General features: G+C 43.1%; 2 protein-coding genes across 2 annotated transcripts in view; one reads left to right on the top strand and one right to left on the bottom strand.

Moving 5' to 3' along the window:
• Window positions 1-5,264, bottom strand: part of LOC144754565 (uncharacterized) — a 431,150-nt gene extending 425,886 nt beyond the window's left edge. Inside the window, exon 1 of the mRNA XM_078642501.1 lies at window positions 5,152-5,264. The gene's annotated coding sequence lies outside the window, so the exon portion shown is untranslated. The remainder of the gene's footprint in view (window positions 1-5,151) is intronic.
• An 11,203-nt stretch (window positions 5,265-16,467) lies between these two features.
• The window catches only part of LOC144753167 (uncharacterized), a 334,464-nt gene continuing 328,757 nt past the window's right edge, over window positions 16,468-22,174 (top strand). The window contains exon 1 of the mRNA XM_078640935.1: window positions 16,468-16,589. The gene's annotated coding sequence lies outside the window, so the exon portion shown is untranslated. The remainder of the gene's footprint in view (window positions 16,590-22,174) is intronic.

Genomic DNA, 22,174 nt, shown 5'->3' with positions numbered 1-22,174 from the left:
ATATGGTCAGATCACTTTGTTATAACGGCCACTTTAACCAGCCATGCCTCAGGAGTAGCTATGGGGAATGATAATAACCAATCAATCAATGGGGAGGGACTAGGGATTTGAAGGTCTGTTTCATTCCCCAGGGTAAGTACGAGGTTTATCAAAGAGGAAACAGACACTTGTAACACTAGGCCATTGGTCACATAAATTTAGAGTAACCTCAAAAACCCTATGCAAATGTGGTTATTGCGGTATATATGGTTCGTCCGCCCCGCATATGGGTTGTTGGCCGTTATCATTGGTTACTCCAAGTTAGTGATGTTGCCAGCCTCAACCGGAGGCACCTCTGGCTTATAGTGCAGTGTCCAGAGAAGAAGAAAAAGTGGTGTGTCAAAATAGAATTTCGAAAAAAGGAAAAAAGGTTTAAAAGCTGAAAAATCACCCTGAATAGTTTTATTTAATGGTGTGATTTCCAGGTTATTAAAAAGATCTGTTACTACTAGGTTGATCGAGTAACTAGATCATAGTAGTTGAAAAACACTTATTGCACAAACGTCGACATGTTTCTGCTCTGTCGGCCCACAGGGGTCTATAGAGCATTCGTCAGGACTCACAGTTAAACAGACAAACAATGTTCGGATTACTCACACCTTTTGTGTTGTGTTACGTTAATAACCTGTATACTTTGCAGGGTATTGACTCCTCCGGTTTCTTGTAAACGGAGAGTACTCGCTTGCGTCGGGGGGCCGAAACTTCCGGGGGCAGAGTCAGCACTAGACGTGATTGCAAGCACACGCGGCTCTGAGTCCTGAGGGCCCCCCGACGCAAGCGAGTACTCTCCGTTTACAAGAAACCGGAGGAGTCAATACCCTGCAAAGTATACCTAGTAGTAACAGATCTTTTTAATAACCTGGAAATCACACCATTAAATAAAACTATTCAGGGTGATTTTTCAGCTTTTAAACCTTTTTTCCTTTTTTCGAAATTCTATTTTGACACACCACTTTTTCTTCTTCTCTGGACACTGCACTATAAGCCAGAGGTGCCTCCGGTTGAGGCTGGCAACATCACTAACTTGGAGTAACCAATGATAACGGCCAACAACCCATATGCGGGGCGGACGAACCATATATACCGCAATAACCACATTTGCATAGGGTTTTTGAGGTTACTCTAAATTTATGTGACCAATGGCCTAGTGTTACAAGTGTCTGTTTCCTCTTTGATAAACCTCGAATGATAATAACCGTCAGACCTTCTTGGATTGGAAAAATATTGATAGCAATAGCTTACAATCAGCTCTGATTAAAACTAGCCCGACTTTATCACATGATCCTAATCTCGCCATTATCCAATATAATTAATGGGTTGCATCTGCTGCCACTCGCTTGGTCGAGTCAAAACAAAGCTCTCGAAACAGATCAACACCATCTGCTCCTTGGTTCTCGGATACACTAAGAACACAGAAGCAGTTGTGTCGGAAGAATGAGAGGAATTGGCGCAGGCACTATTCCGAAGAGGCCAAAATAATTTACAAGCACTCGGTTATCATATACAAAAATATGATCCTAGATGCCAAGAAGAAGTACTTCTCGGAAAAAATCGAACTTTCTAAAAACTCAAGTAAAGCATTGTTTGAGACAACTAAACAATTGGCTGGTTGTCTACCTAACCTTCAACCTCCCCCTTCCCAACTGTTCTGTGATGCTTTGGCCAACTACTTTTATGACAAAGTTAATGATATCTGTGCTGTCTTTGCCAGCTCCGCAAAAACACCTGTAAATACTACCCCTGAGAAGGCGAGTCCCTCCACAACCGGTCCTTTTCTATCTCAGTTTAAGGAGGTCTCTATTACTCAGGTCAGGGACTTTTTGTCACCTATTAAATCAGGCTCTGCCCTTGATCCATGCCCTTTTAAAGTATTGCTACCAATTCTGGAAGTTTTGCTCCCAGCCATTACTAATATATGTAATATTCTGATTACTACAGGAGTCTACCCCGCCGACCTAAAAAAGACATTACTTAAGCCACTGCTGAAAAAAACAAATTTAGACAGGAATGAGCTTAAGAACTATCGACCGATTGCCAATTTGCCCATCTTGGCCAAAGTTGTCGAAAAGGCCTTAAACGCCCAACTGTCAGCCTTCATAGAACTCCATCATCTATTGGATGATTCTCAGTTTGGTTTTCGCCAACATCATGGGACGGAGACGGCCCTGATCAAGGCCACAGAGGATATCCGAATTATTCGTGATGCGGGTGGCACTGCGGTCTTGATATTGTTGGACCTTTCAGCAGCATTCGACACGGTCGATCATGCTATTTTGATCGACCGTGTCGAAGATCTGGGGATTAAGCATAAGGCCAAGACCCTACTGGCATCCTTCCTTGCCGGAAGGACTCAGGTGGTCACCATAGGGCCTTTTCAGTCTACCACCCTGTCCCTGCCATGCGGTGTACCCCAAGGCTCATCCCTGAGTCCGACACTTTTCAATATATACGTGTCGGACCTTGCCAATACCATCAGAGCTCATGGGATGAGCCTTACTTCCTATGCTGACGATACCCAGTTGGTCTTGGCCATCAGAAATGACGGACAAAAAGTGGCTGATAACTTCAATCTGGGCATGCAGGCTATAGGAAGTTGGATGGCCGCCAACTGCCTCAAATTGAATTCGGATAAGTCCGAGGTGGTCATCTTTGGACACCTATCCCCAGATTGGTCCTCCCGCTGGTGGCCACAGTCCATGGGTTCACCGCCCACCCCAGTCAGCAAGGTGAGAAACCTGGGTGTCATGGTTGACGACAGGCTTACTTTTCTTCCTCATGCAAATCAGATCGCCTCCTCCGCATTTTATAAACTACGAATCATCAAAAAAATCCTCCCTTTTCTCCCTACCTCAGCTGGCAAAACCTTGATCACGTCCTTGGTCTTATCCACCTTGGACTATTGTAATGCCCTATTCCTGAATGCCCAAGAGAGAGTCCTCAACAAGCTGCAGACTATTCAAAATGCTGCTGCCCGACTGTTGGGTAACATCCCCAAATTCCAATCAGTCTCGAGCACTATCAGAGAGTTGCATTGGCTCTCCATTAGGAACAGAACTAAGTTTAAGGCTCTGTGCATTGTCTATAAGGCACTGCATAACCAGGGACCAGCCTTTCTGACTCAACAACTTATCCCCTACCGGCCCGCTAGGTCCCTGCGGTCCTCTGATCTCTTCCAGCTGGAAGTACCCCGTACCAAACTGGTCTCATGGGGCGACAGAAGATTTCTTGTTTCAGCACCCAAGCTCTGGAACTCCTTGCCGCTAATCATAAAAAACAGTCCCTCCTTGTGGTCCTTTCGAAAACAAATCAAAACTTGGTTATTTGACCAATAGGTAGATCCTCCTTTAGGGCTGAATTTAGCAGATATCAGCGCCGAGATGCCCACGGGCCTTTGTAGCGCTTTACAAATGTTTAAATAAATAAATAAATAAATAAATAAGAAGAAAACACAGTTTCATGGTCCAAATGGCATAAGTGCACTCATTTGTGAGGGTCATGGCATGGATAGGTCATGTGCCTGTGCTCTCAAGTGACTTGGGCACAGTGGAGACTATAGCTTGTGTAAAAGAAATAAGGGAGGTCTCCTTCAAAGTCCAATCCGGGACAAGGAGCAGTAACAATGTCAAAAAAGAAAGTCCCTATTTTCCAAACATGGAAGTACAGTAATAATACAACCCTTAGTAAACACTCAAGCCCATTAATACAAAAACCACAATGTTGTTAAACACCCTCAATAGAATGAAATAATCAAAAACAATATCCAATAGTAGTAAAAAATATTTGTACAATTTATTCAATATAAAATAATACATTCATTCACAATTTTAATGCCTTAAAATACAGTTTAAAAATGTGTCAAATTCACATGAAGAACAATTAAAAACATTTTAGGAGTTGTCGACGTAGCGTTTCGGTTTTATTATAGCACCTTCATCAGGACAAAGTTCTGGTTAAAAAGAAACATACAATTAGATACATTCAATGTTTTTCTTTTTTGTTACTTTAAACATTATTAACAAAATTTACAATTAAGGCACCAAAGTTCTTTATACAACAAAATGCGGACATTTAGGGCACTTTTTATTCTTTATCAAAACATGTGGGGGGTTTTTGGGTTTGATTTAATAAGGGAAGAATTTGAGTCTCTAGAATCAAAATAGTTCAAAGTGCCTGTTGATTGCACAATGAGATATCTGTAAAATATCATGCTTGCATACCTTGCTAGTTCAAGGTGTATTCCTTGAACTAGCAAGGTATGCAAGCATGATATTTTACAGATATCTCATTGTGCAATCAACAGGCACTTTGAACTATGTTGATTCTAGAGACAATAATTCTTCCCTTATTAAATCAAACCCAAAAAAAACACATGTTTTGATAAAGAATAAAAAGTGCCCTAAATGTCCATATTTTGTTGTATAAAGACCTTTGGTGCCTTAATTGTAAATGTTGTTAATAATGTTTAAAGTAACAAAAAAGAAAAACATTGAATGTATCTAATTGTATGTTTCTTTTTAACCAGAACTTTGTCCTGATGAAGTAGCTATAATAAAACCGAAAAGCTGCGTCGACAACTCCTAAAATGTTTTTAATTGTTCTTCATGTGAATTTGACACATTTTTAAACTGTATTTTAAGGCATTAAAATTGTGAATGAATGTATTATTTTATATTGAATAAATTGTACAAATATTTTTTACTACTATTGGATATTGTTTTTTGATTATTTCATTCTATTGAGGGTGTTTAACAACATTGTGGTTTTGTATTAATGGGCTTGAGTGTTTACTAAGGGTTGTATTATTACTGTACTTCCATGTTTGGAAAATAGGGACTTTCTTTTTTGACATTATGACTATAGCTCGTGATCACTAGAATAATTTCAATGTCACTTTATGGTCGTGAACGTGAAAAAAGTGAAAAGGTGAATACGCCATCATTTAAAGTGCCAAAAAGCCATAAATCGAATAAATACCTAATGCTTCAAATCCGTAATTTCTGTAAATTGGAAAACAGACAAAGGTGCACACTATACTTTAGTCAAAGTACTCATAGTCATTATATGTAATCCAATTCCATCAAACCTCCCCATGTTCCAGATACCAACACCTACTTGAAATGTGGTGATAATTCCAACCCACTTTGGGGTTCCAATTCCTGCGACGCGCCCACAAGTTTCGGTCCAATTCACTATCTCCTTTTTAATCCTTAATTCAGGGATCTGTGAAATCCATAAATGATACATAAGGTATATTACTCCTGTCTCTCATGTTACTATCCAATATGCATTCAACAGACCCAAGCTGCTTTCTCACTTTTCATCTGCTCTGTTTAATGTCCTATGCAAATGTGTGTATAAAATATTCTGGCAGAACCGTGGTATACAAATAATACCTTGATTTAAATTCTGTCAATGCCCCCACCTCTATATCTGTAAAAGCCCCTGCTGACATATGTCTATTAGTTATTTATATATAGAAAGGTGATCCAGACCACTTTTCGCTGACGTTGCCTTGATACATAATTATAGGCCCCCCAGCGTATGTTTACAAATGGCTGCAAGTATCACAATTGTTTACAACCTCGTTTTGCTCATAATCTGACCAGTATTTTAAACACTCTGTTAAGTACTCAGTTTGCACAAAAGGACCCGTTATTTCAAGGCACTAATTTAAACATGGACCCTCAACGTCCAAAACCCACATACCCCTGTGAACCCGGTAAATGCCTCACCTTCAATTTCTGTATCTCTTAGACAGCACGTCGCTCCACCTTGTGACCGCGTTCGGTTACAATCTCCCGAGTGCCGTTTTCCCTGCTCGTATATAAGACCTCCTCTTTTTTCCTTTCCCAGTGTGCGCGCGTGAACGTGATTACGTGGTGTCTCCGTGATTGGCAGCCTGGCAGAGTAGAGTCTGCCGAAATGGCCACCATCTTTTAATGGGCATTTTCGGACACGATCAATAGATATTTGCCGCTTTTTTGAGATAGAAGGCACTGAGTATCCGTGTTAAAACAAAAACACGGTAATCTGCCATACCGTGTTGTTCAGGAAGTGTACAGAGTAGTGTATTCAAATAAAAAATTATAAAAACGATCAGGGAGCAAAGGTGCTTTAACATATGGTGTGTACATGTGGTGTTCTACCTCCGAAGTGGATTACATTCAAATATAGAAATCAACTCATAAAGTAAGTTGAATATAAAGGGCACCTTCTATTCATGCTCATAAGATAAATGAATCCATATACAGTGGTATGGGTATCTACTTCAAGTGTATCAATTGTAGTGTGCATTTATATCCTCATTCTCTCCATCATTTAAGATTAGAACATTGTAAAACGTATGTGAAACACGACATAATTAGAATATTCTCTATATGTAAAACACAACAGAAATTGTCTCATCCAAATAAATCATAAATACTTAAAAGAAACAAGAAAAGGGAAAGAAAATAATCGCTGTGTTGCATGGTCATAGCTTAATCATAGTATTTCCACTCATTATGCATTATCCTATCATGCAGTCCTGTTAGCGGTATTCCAACATGTATATCTAGGGTGCATTCAATCCAAAGCACACAGACCATATGTCCAGTTTAGTTTCATATTCAATCAATCAATCAAAAAAGTCTTTATTACAATTTTCATCTTAAAAGACATAAATAAAATAAGGGTACATATTTCATAGAATACACCTTGAACTTTATATAAAACCATCTCATAGTAAAAATATAAATAACAAGAAGGCATATTAAAATATTCCATAAAACAGAGTTAAATTTATCGCATCATAGCCTTTCCCATTTAGATATTTATAATTTGTTTTGAATATCTTATTCGGAAAAATAGCTCACCATAAAAGATTAAATTATACACTTTTAAAAAATACATTTCGTCAAGTTAAAGGAATAATGACTATCATCAAGAGTAAAACCATGGTTAAAATATAAACACAGCACAAGACAATACAATTGATTTAGGCCACAAGCAAGGATTCTCAGCAATTCCTTTAGATAAATGGCCTCAGTTATCTCCAATCTGATCAATTGGTAGCCTAGAGTTCATTTTCAGAATTCTTGAACGTATAAGCCAGGCACTGCTCAAAAATTTTGCCACCCCGCAGATCAGGGTGGTAGATGATGAGTCCGAAGAAAGTACTCGTAAAGCCGATCTGTGGCACCTCAGCCTCAAGCCCCTGCAGACTGGTTTCAGCCAGATGTTCCGTGCCACTTTATAAGCGGGGCAGGCAAAAAATGAGTGGGCCACAGACTCCTTAGGAGCCGCACAACCCGGGCATGATCGCGATGGGCCACCATAGTTAGACCACCTTGTGGTGAATTCATGCACCGGGAGGGTCCCGTACCTTAGTTTTAAATATAGGGCTCTATCTAGCGGCTTGGTTATAAGATCAAAAAAGGGTTCCAGTTTTCTAGCCCACTTGAACTCAAGAAAACGCTCCGTGAGTGAACCCCCCGCCATGCTGCGTGTTGCCTCGGCCTGCACCCAATCCCAATATAGCTTCTTGATCACTAATTTGGGCGGGGGAGTTTGAGTCTCCCATACATCTCTCAGACCCAATTGTAAGACTAAGTGCCTCACGTTATTCAGCCATCCAATTTTTTTGCCGATATCAAGCGAGATTAGGTCATCCAACCCTTCAGCATATTTGGCCAGCTCCTTGGTCCTTCTTAAACGAACCCAAAAGAGCAGTGGGCGCAGCCTCACTAGGTCCTTTAGGGCTCGTCTACCAAGATCTAGCCGCAGGGGAATCAGCGGGGTGGAAACAGGGAGGGCCACCACATCTCTCAGAAACTTATTTTCTGCTAAGATTTACTCAGTAACATTTTCGAACCCCCATAATTCGGAGCCATATAATGCAGCCGGGAGTATCTGACCCTCATAAATGGCCATAACCGGTGTCACTGGTTTGCTAATTGATTCCCGATACTCCCGCAGGGTCACCCCAGATACTCTTTTGTGGCCCAGTAACATTTTAGCCAGGTGATCCTTCCAATTCATTCGGCTGTTTATCCGGACCCCTAAATAGTCGAATGCGTCAACCAACTCCAAGGGGGCCCCATTAAGCAGAAAGTTGTTTTTAAATTTTTGGGAGGGCGAAAAGGCCATCAATTTGGTTTTCATGGTATTGATGGTTAGGCCTCTATCTATACAAAATGAACTAAATCGGTGCAAGAGTTTTTGCAGGCCTATCGGGGATTTGGCTATCAGTAAGGTGTCATCGGCGAAGAGTAGGGTCTGGATCTTTTCCCCCGCCAGGGATGGAGCATCCGTCTCTTCTCCTCTTAGGTGGTCCACCACTCCATTCATAAACAAGGAGAAGAGGGTCGGAGCCATGACACATCCCTGGCGGACTCCACTCCTCACGGGTACCCTATCTGTCAGCTGACCCTGGGCACCCCATCTGATCCTTGCATAAGTCACCCTTATAATAAAAAAACATCAACAATTCATGCAATTCTTATAATTCATACAATCCCGTTAGTGAAAGTAATTCTACCCTACTGTAAGACTCCCTCTATTTTTTTCCGGTATAGCCCAGGACCAGCTCAGGAATTTAGCAACCCCTACAACTAAAATGTCGTTAGGACCTCTTTTCAGCAACCTTTTTGCAAGCAGGGCTGAACTGGTTCCCAGTGACCTACAAAGGGGTTTAAGCCATTTTCTACGTGGTTCCTGATAGGCGGGACATGCGTATAGGAAGTGCCCCATATTTTCAATGTGTTTAGGACAAAATGGGCATTTGTCGCCTGTACCAATTGCCCATTTGCATGTAAACGTCTTCAAGGGGAGTGACTCAACTCGAAACTGATGATACAGTTTACGATCCCTCAGTTTTGTTATGAGGTCCCAGTAGCTTTCCATGCTAGGTTCATCTTTAAATTCACAGAATTCTCTAGTCAATGAGGAACTGACCAGGGCGGAGTATCTCCTGGTTTTAATAAGGTTCCAGTAAGCTGCTCTATATATTTCTTTAGTTGGAAATTTAGCAGTCTCTGGGCAGTCCCACAGGTCCCTCATCCCCATATCTGTAAGGAGGGTTTTTATACTAATGAACCAAGCAATCTTGTTTGAGCCACCCAATCCCCTCACTTCAATCAAACCCTTTGCAAATAAAGATAATTCCGGGGTTGTCCAGAGCCTTCTCCAAAAGGACAGCATCCTATATCGTGCAATGTTCTCTATAGCATGACATCCCAGATGTAACAAAAGTGGAATTCGTGGGGTAGATTTTGGAAGGCCCACAATTGATCTTAAGAATTTACTCTGGGCTAGAGCTAAAGGGGACAGATTGCTTGCTCCCCAAATTTCGCCCCATAAAGGGTTGCTGGGATTATTTTTGTGGAGTATACTTTAACAACCGGGGCTATGGGCTTAGTAAGTGACTGACTGTGCTCCTTGATCAAAGCGCCTGCTAGTTGTGAGTGTTTAAGCGCCAAGAGCTTCAGTTGTGGCGACTAGCTTAATCTGTCGCCGAAAGTAACGCCCAGGTACGCAAAGACATTTGTCTGCTCCAAGAGCCTCCCGCTCATGAAGACTCTTGAGGTTACGGGCCTGGCCCATGCAGAACCATAAATGTTGTCTTCTCTACGTTTACCACAAAATCATGGTTGCAGCAAAATTCCTCAAAGCGGGACAGGGCCAATTGAAGCCCCTGCCTCGTCTTAGCTAAAATAAGCGTATCGTCTGCGAACATTAGCAGGGGTACCCTGTGGCCAGCTAGGATGGGCGCATCCGTAGGGTAATTTTCAAAATAGCGCACAACCCCATTAATAAAAAGCGAAAACAATGTAGGGGCCAGCACACACCCTTGACGGACTCCTTTCCCTACTGCGAATTTTTCCGTAACCTCCCCAGGTTTACCCTAGCAGACCTGGGCGAAATTTAAAGTGTGAAGCCTTATCAACAAGGAGACCAATTCCTTAGACATCCCCAGCCCTGTCAATACATTCCACAGCTTAGATCTAGAGACGAGATCAAACGCGGATTTTAAATCCACGAAAGCGACGAAGATCAGGCCTTTTCCCAACAAGACCTCTTTCCAGTAAATCATAACAAATCTAAAGGCTTGGTCTAAGGTCCCCATATGGGCCCGAAACCATGCCTGCAGCGGGGTAAGGATGTTCTCATCAGACATCCAGGATTGAATCCTGCCCAATATGACCCTTGATATAATTTTCTGAATCGCATCAATAAGGCTTATTGGCCTATAATTTGCCCCCGCGGAGCAATCCCCTTTCTTGTAAATGGGGATTATTTCTGCACCACGCCATGACGCTGGGATTGGTGCTCCACCTGCAATCGCGTTGATTACGTTTGTAATATACAGGGTCCAGAGGTCAGGATCCTGCTTAAACAAATCGGCTGGAATGCCATCCGGCCCAGGAGCCTTACCATTTGGGAGGGCCTTTAATACTGACTCAACCTCTTTGGTGTTGAATTGCAGGGCTATATCTTGGGGTATGGGTTGGAGTGGGATCTCGCTACTTGTCCTCTTCTTAAATTGTAATTCAAAATAAGCAACCCACTGCTGCGGCTCCACATAATTAGTGGGTATTTTAGTCCTTTGCCCATTCCCCCACTTTATCAGTTCCCAAAACCGGGTCATATTCCTGCCTTTACAAGCTACCAGCAATTCCTGCCAACGCTCCTCATTCCATAGTTTCTTTGCCGTATGGAGGGTAGGTTTATAGTCAATCCTGGCCTGTTTTACGGTGCTATAATTCTTCTTTTTAATTGCTTCCACTAGGGCTTTATGTGTGGCCCTACAGTCATCATTATACCAGGTAGTGGGTTTATGGGTAAAATTATTCCTAACAGGCTTACTATTAATGAAAAATTTCTTTAATTCATTAAATAAATTATTATGAATCTTTGACAGGTTAGCATTGAGGGCCCCTTGGTTGCTACATGCATTTAGCTCCACTAATGACCCTGAGATTAGAGCCCTAATCGCTTGGACTTTGCTTTCATCAAGGGCTACCCTCGCCCACCGAACCCTTCGAAAGTCATTGGCCACAATTACTTGGGTAGAGCTTATATTGTCTTCCATGGGGGGATTACTAGCAAAGCTTTTATCGTTCCATGTAAGCACCAGTGGATTGTGGTCACTTTCGGGCCGACTTTGGACTGCCATATCTCCAACTAGTGACCAGCACTCAACACTTACTAGTATATAATCAATGCGACTTTTGAAGCGCCCATTATCAAAACTCTGCGCCCCCTGTGCATCGGAGGTAGTCCTTCCATTAACTGCCCTGAAACCCCATTCTAGGCACACCCTTTGAGTTGTAAAGCGGCCTCAGACCATTTTTTAATAGAAGGAATGGCCAGTTGGGGGACACCCCAGTGCTCGACCACCTCATTGCTTAAACTGTCGTCTACTATTCCCAGGGGCTCAAAACAGGTATTGAAATCTCCTGCTATCATAATATTAGCATCATGTAAGCCCTCTGCTAAGAGAGCCTCCAGGGCAGCAATTACCGGTGAGTTCCTACCACCTGGTTGCCCTCTAGCATAAACATTAAATAACAATAAGTCGAGACCTTTATGTGATTTAACTCAAATGACCTGAATGTCTGGGCTATCAAAATTAACTTCCTCTACCGTTACCCCTTCACACTGTCTTACCCAACATGTTAGACCACCCACAGGCCTTCCCCTTTGGTTCTTAGTTGCAGGTTTTGTAAAACATAAGTATCCAGTATGAAACACTGGCTCTAGTGACCATGTTTCTTGAAACGTCCAAACGTCGCTCCCTTCTTCAGTCAGATAGGGCAACCTTGGATTCCAACCCTGCTATGTTCCATGATGAGATAATCATAGTGGTTTTTCAAGGGGCGGAATCGGGCAGGTCACCTTCATGAGCTTCTACCACATGGTGTTTATTGACCAACAATACCACGGGGGGGCTAAACTGTTGCTGTCTACATAATTATTGCCTCTGTAATCTTGTTTCTGTACATCCCCGTGTGTTTCAACCCTGTCTCTGGTCACTAATCCATCCTGTTCAAGCAACCCAGTCAATCTAGTTCTTCAATTGTAGAGAGGGCATCATATCGATTGCTAAGCTGGATGGTATGGTCAGGCCTCAGGGAAACTTCCTGTGTTCCCAGAGTTTCCCTTGGTCTAAACAGGGAATGTTGTTTATAAAAGTAGCCAAGGGGTAAAATGCCAATAGCAGTTTTATCAAAGTGGGCATAACTGGCCATGTCAAGAATATGGCCAACCACACCTGAAGACCTAAAGCTCACAACCACGCAGTCCCCTGGGATGGTCTTAATGCTGAGGCCCACCCACTCTATGCGCCTAACCATTTTGAACTCTTGGAAAAGAACGTCCCCAGCCCAGTTTTCTTATTCAGATACTGCATGGCTTTGTTTTTGAGGGTTGACCAATGCTCAAAGGTCCCATCAGTCAGCGGAGTCACATTGACGAGAATTACTGTGTGCGAAGTAGCTTCAGGAGGAAGGTGGATGTAGGGATATTTACCATTTTGCTCTTCAATACCCTTATTTGCCCTCTTCTTGCTTCCCTCCTGTTCTAACAACCTTTTTAATTTCAAGGATCTGTCCTCACTATCTACTGTCGAATTAAAACTCATCGCCCTCCCAGCTTGGTGATTACCTCCCTCCACTATCGGGGCATATGTATTAGCACCACCATGATCCCTGTGTATATCCCCTACACTAGCAGGGGTAGTTTTGCAGGATGCAATCTGCATACCTGTGATTGAATGTGTTGGTTGGGGTGGGTTTTTAAGCACCTCTTCTATTTTTGTAAGTCTATTGTCCACAGAGTCTAGCCTTTTAAGGATCAGCTCGAGTGGGGCTGACAATTGCTCTTTTAATAGGGAGCTAATGTCATGTTATATCTGCTGGGGGATAACAGTGGCTACAGGTGTGTTAGCTAGGATATTAGTATCGGCAGCGGGGTTATCCAAAATGAATACCCCGCCCAAACCCTTAGTAGCTGGGGGGGTCTTTGGCGTTTTGGTGCCTCTACCCTTCCTTTTTTTAGATGGAGGTTCCTTAATAGTAGGGCCCATAGCCTTCATCCCTCTTGTGGTCACCATTACCGGGCTATTGCCTTTGCTCGAGGGCCTGGAAGTGCAGTGTTCTGGGCTAGATGGGGGTAGCCTAGATGAATTAAACAATGGATAATTGCTGGGTGGGGCACTATCAAGAGCTGTCAGAGTTATTGGGAGCTGGGCACATGGTAGTGAACCTCTCCCTGACAGGGTGAGGTCAAGGGATAATCTACGTTCTGTAGCCTCAATTTCATTAGTCAATACTATTTCTGCTCTATCAAGGAGGTCATCAAGTGATCCCACGACCCTATCCCCCGCACTCCTTTTATCCATTTTACAATTAAATAATACTTATAGGATTGAAGTCCCCCAGAGCCTGGTGCAGTAGTCCAAAGGAAAATAGTGTCCTTACTGTTCGTAGATTAAACATCAGGGGGGTGGCCCATCCCAGCCTCCTCAGGCCACAGACGGCTTGCCCTTTGCCCGGGTTTAGTCCGGCGCCGCCCGCGCGGCGGAGGAAGCGCCGGTGTTTTCAGCGCCTCCGGGCACGGAAGTGGGTGTGGAAATCCCGCAGAGGATTCTGGGGGCTGTAGTCCCCCGCTCGGCGGCCGCGTGGTGGTGCCATGGGCGGCAGCGGGGGGGACCAACAGTCGAAGGTGTCCACGCGCTCACAGCGCGTAGCAAGCAGCTGGGCAAAGATCCTTAGTGGCAGGAAGTCTCCAGGCAGGTATCAACAGCGTCTCCCGCTCCACTAAGGGAGCGCCGGTGTTTTCAGCGCCTCTGGGCGTGGAAGTGGGCGTGGGTGGGTGGGGAAATCCCACAGAAGATTCTGGGGGCTGTAGTCCCCCCACTCGGCGGCCGCGTGATGGTGCTATGGGCGGCAGCGGGAGGGACCAACAGCCGAAGGTGTCCGTGCGCTCACAGCGCGAAGCAAGCAGCTGGGCAAAGATCCTTAGTGGTAGGAGGTCTCCAGGCAGGTATCAACAGTGTCTCCCCATATTTAATCATCCAGGAAATAATGCAATTCTTGGTCGATATTCAGCCCGCATTCTGTACTCCTAAGCTTCAAAATCCAGAGTGTGTCTCTCCTACGTAGGGCCAATTCTCTATTGCCCCCTCTGGGGTGTCTTGGTGTATGTTCAATTCCATTGAACTCAAAACGTTTATTAGTTGTCTGTGAAGGGCAAATAGACATGTGCGCAGCCAAGGGGTACCTCATGTCACCCTGTTTTACTGCCCGTATGTGTTCCCCAATCCTCTCTCTTAGTATTCTAATAGTGCTGCCAATGTATCTCTTTGTGCATTTACATTCTATGGCATACACAACAAACTTAGTCAAACAGTTAATATTTGTCCTGATATTGTATGCTTTGCCATTTGGACCATGAAACTGTGTTTTCTTCTTGATGGCCCACTTGCAAACCACGCATTGTTCACAACCATAAAAGCCTTTTGTGCGTTCAGTCAACCAGTTTTCTTTGTTTGGTATTGCAGTGTAACTAGAGCTTAAGATGTTTCTTAGTGATAAACCCTTCCTATATGTAATATTGAGTTTTTCCGTGATATGATCTCTAAGAGATATGTCAGCCTGTAATAAGTGCCAGTGCTTTTGTAAACTGCGTCTGAGTACCCCGGACCAGTTGTTATATCCGGTAATCAATCTTATTGTTTCTGTCTTTGTAGAGGTCATATAGTGACTATGAGTACTTTGACTAAAGTATAGTGTGCACCTTTGTCTGTTTTCCAATTTACAGAAATTAAGGATTTGAAGCATCAGGTATTTATTTGATTTATGGCTTTTTGGCACTTTGAGTGATGGCATATTCACCTTTTTACTTTTTTCACGTTCACGACCATAAAGTGACACTGAGATTATTCTAGTGATCACGAGCTATAGTCTCCACTGTGCACAAGTCACTTGAGAGCACAGACACATGACCTATCCGTACCATGACTCTCACAAATGAGTGCACTTATGCATTAAGGTTGCACTTACTTAAATATCCGAACTTCTAATTTCCGTGTTCACATATCTCTCCATCATATTCGGATTATAGCGATCCTCTTTTCTAGAGGTATATACATGTACGGAAAATCAAGTTTTCCTATTTTAAACCTTCGGTGGTTGTACCTTGTACTGAATAATTACATTTCATGACTTTGAATATGAAATGTTTAATGCTTGTAAAAGATCATAGCACATTAAATACATAGGCACCTTGTATGTTTACATTTATACAGCCTTGAGGAATTCACGGGAACACACCCCCCAAAAGCGAAGCAAAACACGTGTTGGCTGTGGCTGTTTAACTACTAAAAAGACAAGAACAAGGAAATAAAATAACGAATAACCGGATGGAAATGTTGATTATTTACCTGTATGACTATGATATATTGAACTGCTCTTAACCATAATAGGGAAACCTTTTGTAAATTTGACCACTAGACCAGTTAAGATCAGAATTGGGGAACACAAAAGCAACATCAGGTGTAAGACGAACACAACGAAAATGGCGTCCCATTTCCTATCTGAAATGCACACAGTGAACGACCTGAAATGGACAGTCATAGAACAGCTACCTACAGAGAATGGCCTCTTTGAGAAGAAGCAGCGCTGGGTGTTCCGCTTAGGGACCAATACCATTGGACTCAATGACGATATCCCGTGGAATCAATTTAGTTAGGGGTTCACCCCCACATTTTTGCATCTACCTTGGGTTATGTAGAGCACCCTTAACTGTTTTTTCCGGTATTTTTAAATAATACGCCCACCCACGTGGAGGCACAAGTTTAAATCACTGCGGCATACCCATGTGGTTTGTTTCCCCCCGCACCTTTATGTCTCTATGTCTGTTTGCCTTGACCCGGCATTATCTGTCTCTACGCAAACAACATTAGTGTCTTTCTCCATACCTACTAGCTAGTGGCAGGAGTATAATTTCCAGTTTTCTCAGTTTTCATCCCAGTTTTTTCTATTTTCTGGTGTCTCTCGGCACTTATACTCGCACACACATGCAGTGCTGTACCTTGTGCTATATCAAACACACTGTAACGTCTGCGGGCCAAAGAGTATTATTTTTGATGCACCTCAAAACACAGGCGCCCTCTGTGAGGAGCGCTGTGGTCATCACTGTGCTTGCGCATAACCCACAAAATTCAATGTTTGTCAGTGCGCATGGGCACTGTAACCCCTCTCTCCTCTCTACTGCGCATGCGCTGAAATCATAACAGCCATATACCGCCAGGGCGCATGGGCACAATAGTGCTTCCCAACGCACCGGTGCCTGAGAAGCAACGTGTCGGGTATTGAACAGATGCAGAATGCACCACGATTTCCCACGCAGACCGGAAATACCTTACAAGGTATTCAGGGTCACCGTACCAACTCAGAATTTTCCCAATTATCCAATTAATGGGGGTACTTAAGCCTGTGCCTCCACGCTCCTCATTGAACCACGGAGCCACGGATGGGACGGTTGGAGAGAGGGAATCCTCTTAGTCTGTAAGTACGGCATAGCCGAGGCAGCAAACTCGAACCTACAACTGGATTCCATCTATGTGAGTACCAATACAAATGCTACTACAAAGACTGTATGTTATTTCTTGCCTCAATACCTTAGGATGCTATTAAGCACCTGGTCCCTCTATTTTTAGGCTCATGTCGCCATTCAGCAACTGATAACAAGTATGCACCCCTCTTACCATCTGATTTTCCTCAGATAAACACTATAATGATTGCAGGACTACCATTTTAATATATGACCTTCTGAATAGAGTGTGTGTTTTATGTTATGTCTGTGTCGGTCTTGTATCTGTCATTTTTTACAGGGCACTGCCCCGGAATAGAATGACCTTTTGTGTCTAGAGTGTTTTATTATCACTTTTTTAGGTCACTATCTAACCATGCTGGATGTTTAAACAGAAGTACCACATGTGTTTTCTTTCCCCTGTGTTCTTCATTTTCATTCCAGGTCCTCATTGTAGGTACTTTTCATTCTAGGTCCACACTGTAGGCACTTTATGAGAGAAATTGAGTAGAATAGGCACATTTAGCTTATTACCTATCAATATTTATAGTACAGGTAAGGATTAGTTACTTACCTGTAATCCTAGTTCTCTTCCAGGGGTATTCTCATCAAAGTCATAAGCATTAGAATATTCCCGCCCATGCGCGGGACCCCGGAAACACTATATTATATGTGCCCCACATATATATAACCATATATATATAAATATATATATGCCTTCATAGACTCTCTGGAGAACAACCGGTACAACCTACACTTCACATTAACTATCAGTAACACCTGTGTGATCTATTTGGACGTAGAAGTGAGCATACGAAACAACAAACTATGCACCAAGATGTACCGCAAACCAACATCCTGTAATAGCATCCTCCATGCCAACAGCGGTCATCCTTTAAACCTAAAATGGAGTATACCGTAAGGAGAGATGCTAAGAGCGAACAGAAACTGCTCTGAAAAAGAAGATCTGGATGCGGAAATCGAGAGAATGTTTGGCCGGTTCCTATCAAGAGGATATCCGCTGGAAGTCCTTACAACAGCGAAATCCCGGATGCACCTGAAGAATAGATCGGACCTCTTGGTCTCACGGAAAGAGCAAAAACAAACGATGGGAGCCCAAGAGGCCGCTGAAGAACGAAAGATGGAAGAGTCAGAAAACAAAACACGTCTCATTATGGACTTTAATAATCAGAGTCAAAATCTTAAGAAGGTTATAAAAAGGAACTGGGAAATCCTCTTATTAGATGAAACCCTTAAGGAACACCTAACACCCTATCCGAGTATAACCTATAGGAAGACATCGTCCCTAAGAGACATTCTGACGCAAAGTCATTTGGATATCAAGCAACAGGAAAAAATCTCTTGGCTGAACACACCAGGCTTTTGGAAGTGTGCAAAGTGCAAAGCTTGCGAGAATGGCCAGAACATCAAGGAGTACACACTGCAAAATGGAAAAACTGAGAAGATCTTAGATCACATTACCTGTGAATCAAAGTATGTGATTTATAGACTCAAATGCCCATGTGGAAAAGATTATATCGGGAGCACCATCAATAAATTGAAACTGCGGATCCTCCAACATCTGCGTGCGATAAAAAACAACGATCCGAATTACCCCATGGCGAAACATTTCAACGAACAACATCAAGGAGATTGCACCAAACTAACATACTCAGGGTTGAAACTTGCTAAAATATCTGAAAGAGGAGGAGATCGCACTTTGAAATTAAGAAAGATGGAAAGCAGAATGATTCTCGGGATGGGAACCGAATTCCCACATGGACATAACTTAGATGCAGAATTATATGTACACCTGGAGAAATGAACAACTCGTATAGATTCACCATCAGCACTGTAAGGCCAATTCCCCAGAAAGCAATGTACATAAATGAACTCATCCCCACTTGAAAACAGAGAAGAATAAGACAAAGATCTCATCAGCAACAAAGCCCTACAAAAGTGCATAGAAAATGGAGACATTCAAAGAACTGTAGAAAACAACAAGAAGAATGTAGGAAAATGGACAAGAGTTGGCAATGAAAGGAGAAAAGAAGTCGTACTGCGTTACGATAGATGGTTGGAACTATTGAAGAAAGTGAAAATGAGTTCATTTCTGTGAAAGTAACCAAAAGAGAAAGGACTATCCTTTAAATGACAAAATGAACCCTAATCGAGCAATAAAGAAGAGAACACTCACTAAAAGCTATTCTGGACTTCTCAAAAGAACAATAATTTCTACTTTAGAAAAGAACTACAAACTAGCGCATTTGCACAACATGATCAAATAGATTCCAGCTGCATTAGACCATATTATTGAATGAAATAATTACTCCTAATTCTTGCTATGTTTGTATTTCATAAGAAAAAAGTACTTTACATGAATTTTAAATGTAACAAGCTTACAAACATATGAATGAATTCTTGGACTAGGCACTTTGCACTTTAATGTGACAAATTACAAATTCATGAACAAATTCTTTGCACTATGCACCTTGCACTTTTTCAGTACATCTCAAAAGTAGTACTTTACTAGAAACAATGATGATGTAATTAAGAATGAAGTGCGAAATGGCGACCACAATGCGCTGTGTAACAATGTTCAAGGTTGGTAGTCTAGTTGTTTTTAAATGGTATGGAAACTGACGAGGGCACTAGCACAGAGCACATTATACATTTTCTAGACACGGAGGACTCTATGGTCCAGTTGAAGACTAAGTATTGTCGAAACGCGTAGGCCGTCCTGTTGCAATTGCACATGGTGTTTTAAATAATAAATAACTTGAACTTAACTGCTGCTGTGGTGCCGTGACTTCTGTTGACACACGTGGAAACCAGAGGATTCAAAGCAATATATACATATTTATATATAAATAAGCAATAGCAGCCTACTAAACATCAGAGTTGAATCATGCTTTAAAGAATTTCCACCATACATTATAAAACATGCCTTAGAAACATGAGAAACAACAATAAAGTTTGTTTTAGAACTGTTTTAATGCTCAGAAAACAGTAGAAATTCTTATAAAACACTGAAAGCATAGGAAGCTCCCAGGCTGCATTGCAAATTCCCAGTCTAAAAAGACTGAAAAGCTAACCTGCAGCTGAATGCAATAAACTGACACTGTGCCTTTAAGGCACCCATGACCCCCAGCTTCCCATCATGCCTCAGGGGTGACAGTTAGGTCAGTTGTTCTTTGCGGAGACTGTAAAAAAAACATGAAACAATCAGGTTAACAATATCTCCAAGTTAAAGTAGTCCTTTGCCCGGGGAGGCAGGAGGGTTGCTTATGACTTTGATGAGGATACCCCTGGAAGAGAACTAGGATTACAGGTAAGTAACTAATCCTTCTCTTCCAGGGGATCCTCATCAATAGTCATAAGCATTAGAATAGAATAGCGAGCCTCACCTCATCTCCCTGCGGGCAAAGGATCAATAAAAATAGTATATCATTGATAAGCTTAGACAAAACTAAGCTCGAACAGACTGCAGGCTACCCAAATAGATTCCTCAAAGAGGCCTGCCCTACTTGAGTATCGATGCTGGAATCAGATTTTAGACAGTAATGCCTTGTAAAGGTATGAACTGATCTCCAGGTTGCAGCCTTGCAAATCTCTGACATAGGGACATCATGTAGGAAAGCCACTGTGGGCGCTTTCCCCCTAGTAGAGTGTGCCTTAGGTGTCAACAATAAGGGCTTGCCCGCTAGCTGATAGGCCAATTTGATACAGGAGACGATCCATCTGGAGATGGATCGCTTGGCAGCTGGAAAACACGTTCTCATGGAACCATAATTGACAAAAAGCTGATCCGTCTTCCTAATACTCTTAGTGTTTTCCAAATAAAATGTAAGCACTCTTTTGAGATCCAAAGAATGCAGCGACCGCTCAGCCGGGGTCGTAGGGTTTGGAAAAAAGGATGGAAGAGAAATAGACTGATTAATATGAACATCAGACATAACCTTTGGTAAGAAAGATGGGTGTGTCCTTAATACTACTCAGTTGTGGTGGAAAACAGTGTAAGGCTCTTTTGTACACAAAACTTGGATTTTGCTTACTCTGCGCGCTGATGTGATAGCAACTAAGAAAGCGGCCTTCCAAGATAAATGTTGTAACGTTGCTTTGTGGATGGGCTCAAAAGGAGCTCCCATCAACTTGGATAATACTAGGTTCAACTCCCAGGGAGGAGAAGGATTTTGAACAGGGGGGTAGACTTTCTTTAACCCCTGGAGGAAGTCCTTGACCACTTGCATCTGGAAGAAAGACTTTTGGCTCGGCGATTTTCTATACGCCACAATGGCTGACAAGTGCACTCTAATGGAAGCATACTTCAAACCAGATGTTGCTAAGGAAAGAAGGTATTGAAGAATAACATCCTCCTGCCCTTTAGTAGGGTCAAGATGATGCTCCCTACACTAAATATAAAATCTCTTCCACTTGAACGCATATGACGCTCTTGTGGAAGGCCTCTTAGCTTCCTTTAAAATGCGCATACAATCAGGAGGCAAATTCAGATGTCCATACTGCAGGACTTCAGGAGCCATGCCGTTAAGTTCAGAGAGGGGAGGTTGAGATGTAGAATCCTCTCGCTCATCTTGCTCAGCAGGTCCGGCCTGCAAGGTAGACGTCTGTGTGGACACACAGACAGATGAAGAAGTACCACCGTGGCCAGTCCGGAGCTATCAGGATCATCAAGGTGCACTTCTACCAGCGAGAGGTTTCGAGGGAGAAGCCAGTGCCAGATCGCCTGGGACTCCAGAGAGAGGTTGTGATCGTGTGCCGCCTTGTTTGTTCAGGTAGAACATGGTGGTCGTATTGTCTGTCTGCACCAAGACCGAGTCGGCTTTGATTGCAGGGAGAAAGGCTTTGAGAGCGAGATGCACCGCTCGGAGCTCTAGCATGTTGATGTGGTAGGTCTGTTCTTGAGCCGACCACCGACCTTGTATTTGAAGGCACCCCATGTGTGCCCCCCAGCCTTGAAGAGATGCGTCCGTCACTATTGACTGAGTCGGGAGAGGTTGGTGAAAAGGAACTCCCTCCAACAGATTTTGAGTTCGAGTCCACCACTTGATGGAAATCCTCGCTGCCTGGGAAAGACTGATCCGGTCTTCCCAGCGCCCTGTCGATTGGTCCCACTGGTCCTCCAGAGACTGTTGTAAAGGACGCATCCTCAGCCTGGCGTGTGGTATGAGGAAGATGCAGGACGCCATGGAACCCAGCAGGGAGGCTACCTGACGGACTGTTGGACTTCGGGTCTCGAGCAGAATCCTGCACTTCTGTTGCATCGAAAAAAGTCTCTCCTCCGAAGGAAACGCTCTTCCCAAGCTTGTGTCCAGAACGGAGCCTAGGTAGTGGATGGACTGGGTTGGCTGTTGGACTGACTTTTCCACGTTGACATGGAGGCCGAGCTTGTCCAATTGTTGCAGGCAAAGGCGAAAGTCGCTCTCTACTTGTAGAGGAGATGGACCTTTTAGGAGCCAGTCATCTAGGTACGGATAGGCGAAGAGCCCTTTTTGTGAAGAAAAGCTGCCACCACCGCCATGCATTTGGCGAAGACTCGAGG

The sequence above is a fragment of the Lissotriton helveticus genome, chromosome 5_1, assembly GCF_964261635.1.
Source record: "Lissotriton helveticus chromosome 5_1, aLisHel1.1, whole genome shotgun sequence".
NCBI lineage: Eukaryota > Metazoa > Chordata > Amphibia > Caudata > Salamandridae > Lissotriton > Lissotriton helveticus.
The sequence above is the reverse complement of the archived record's forward strand: the minus strand, read 5'-3'. Positions and strand labels throughout refer to the sequence as shown.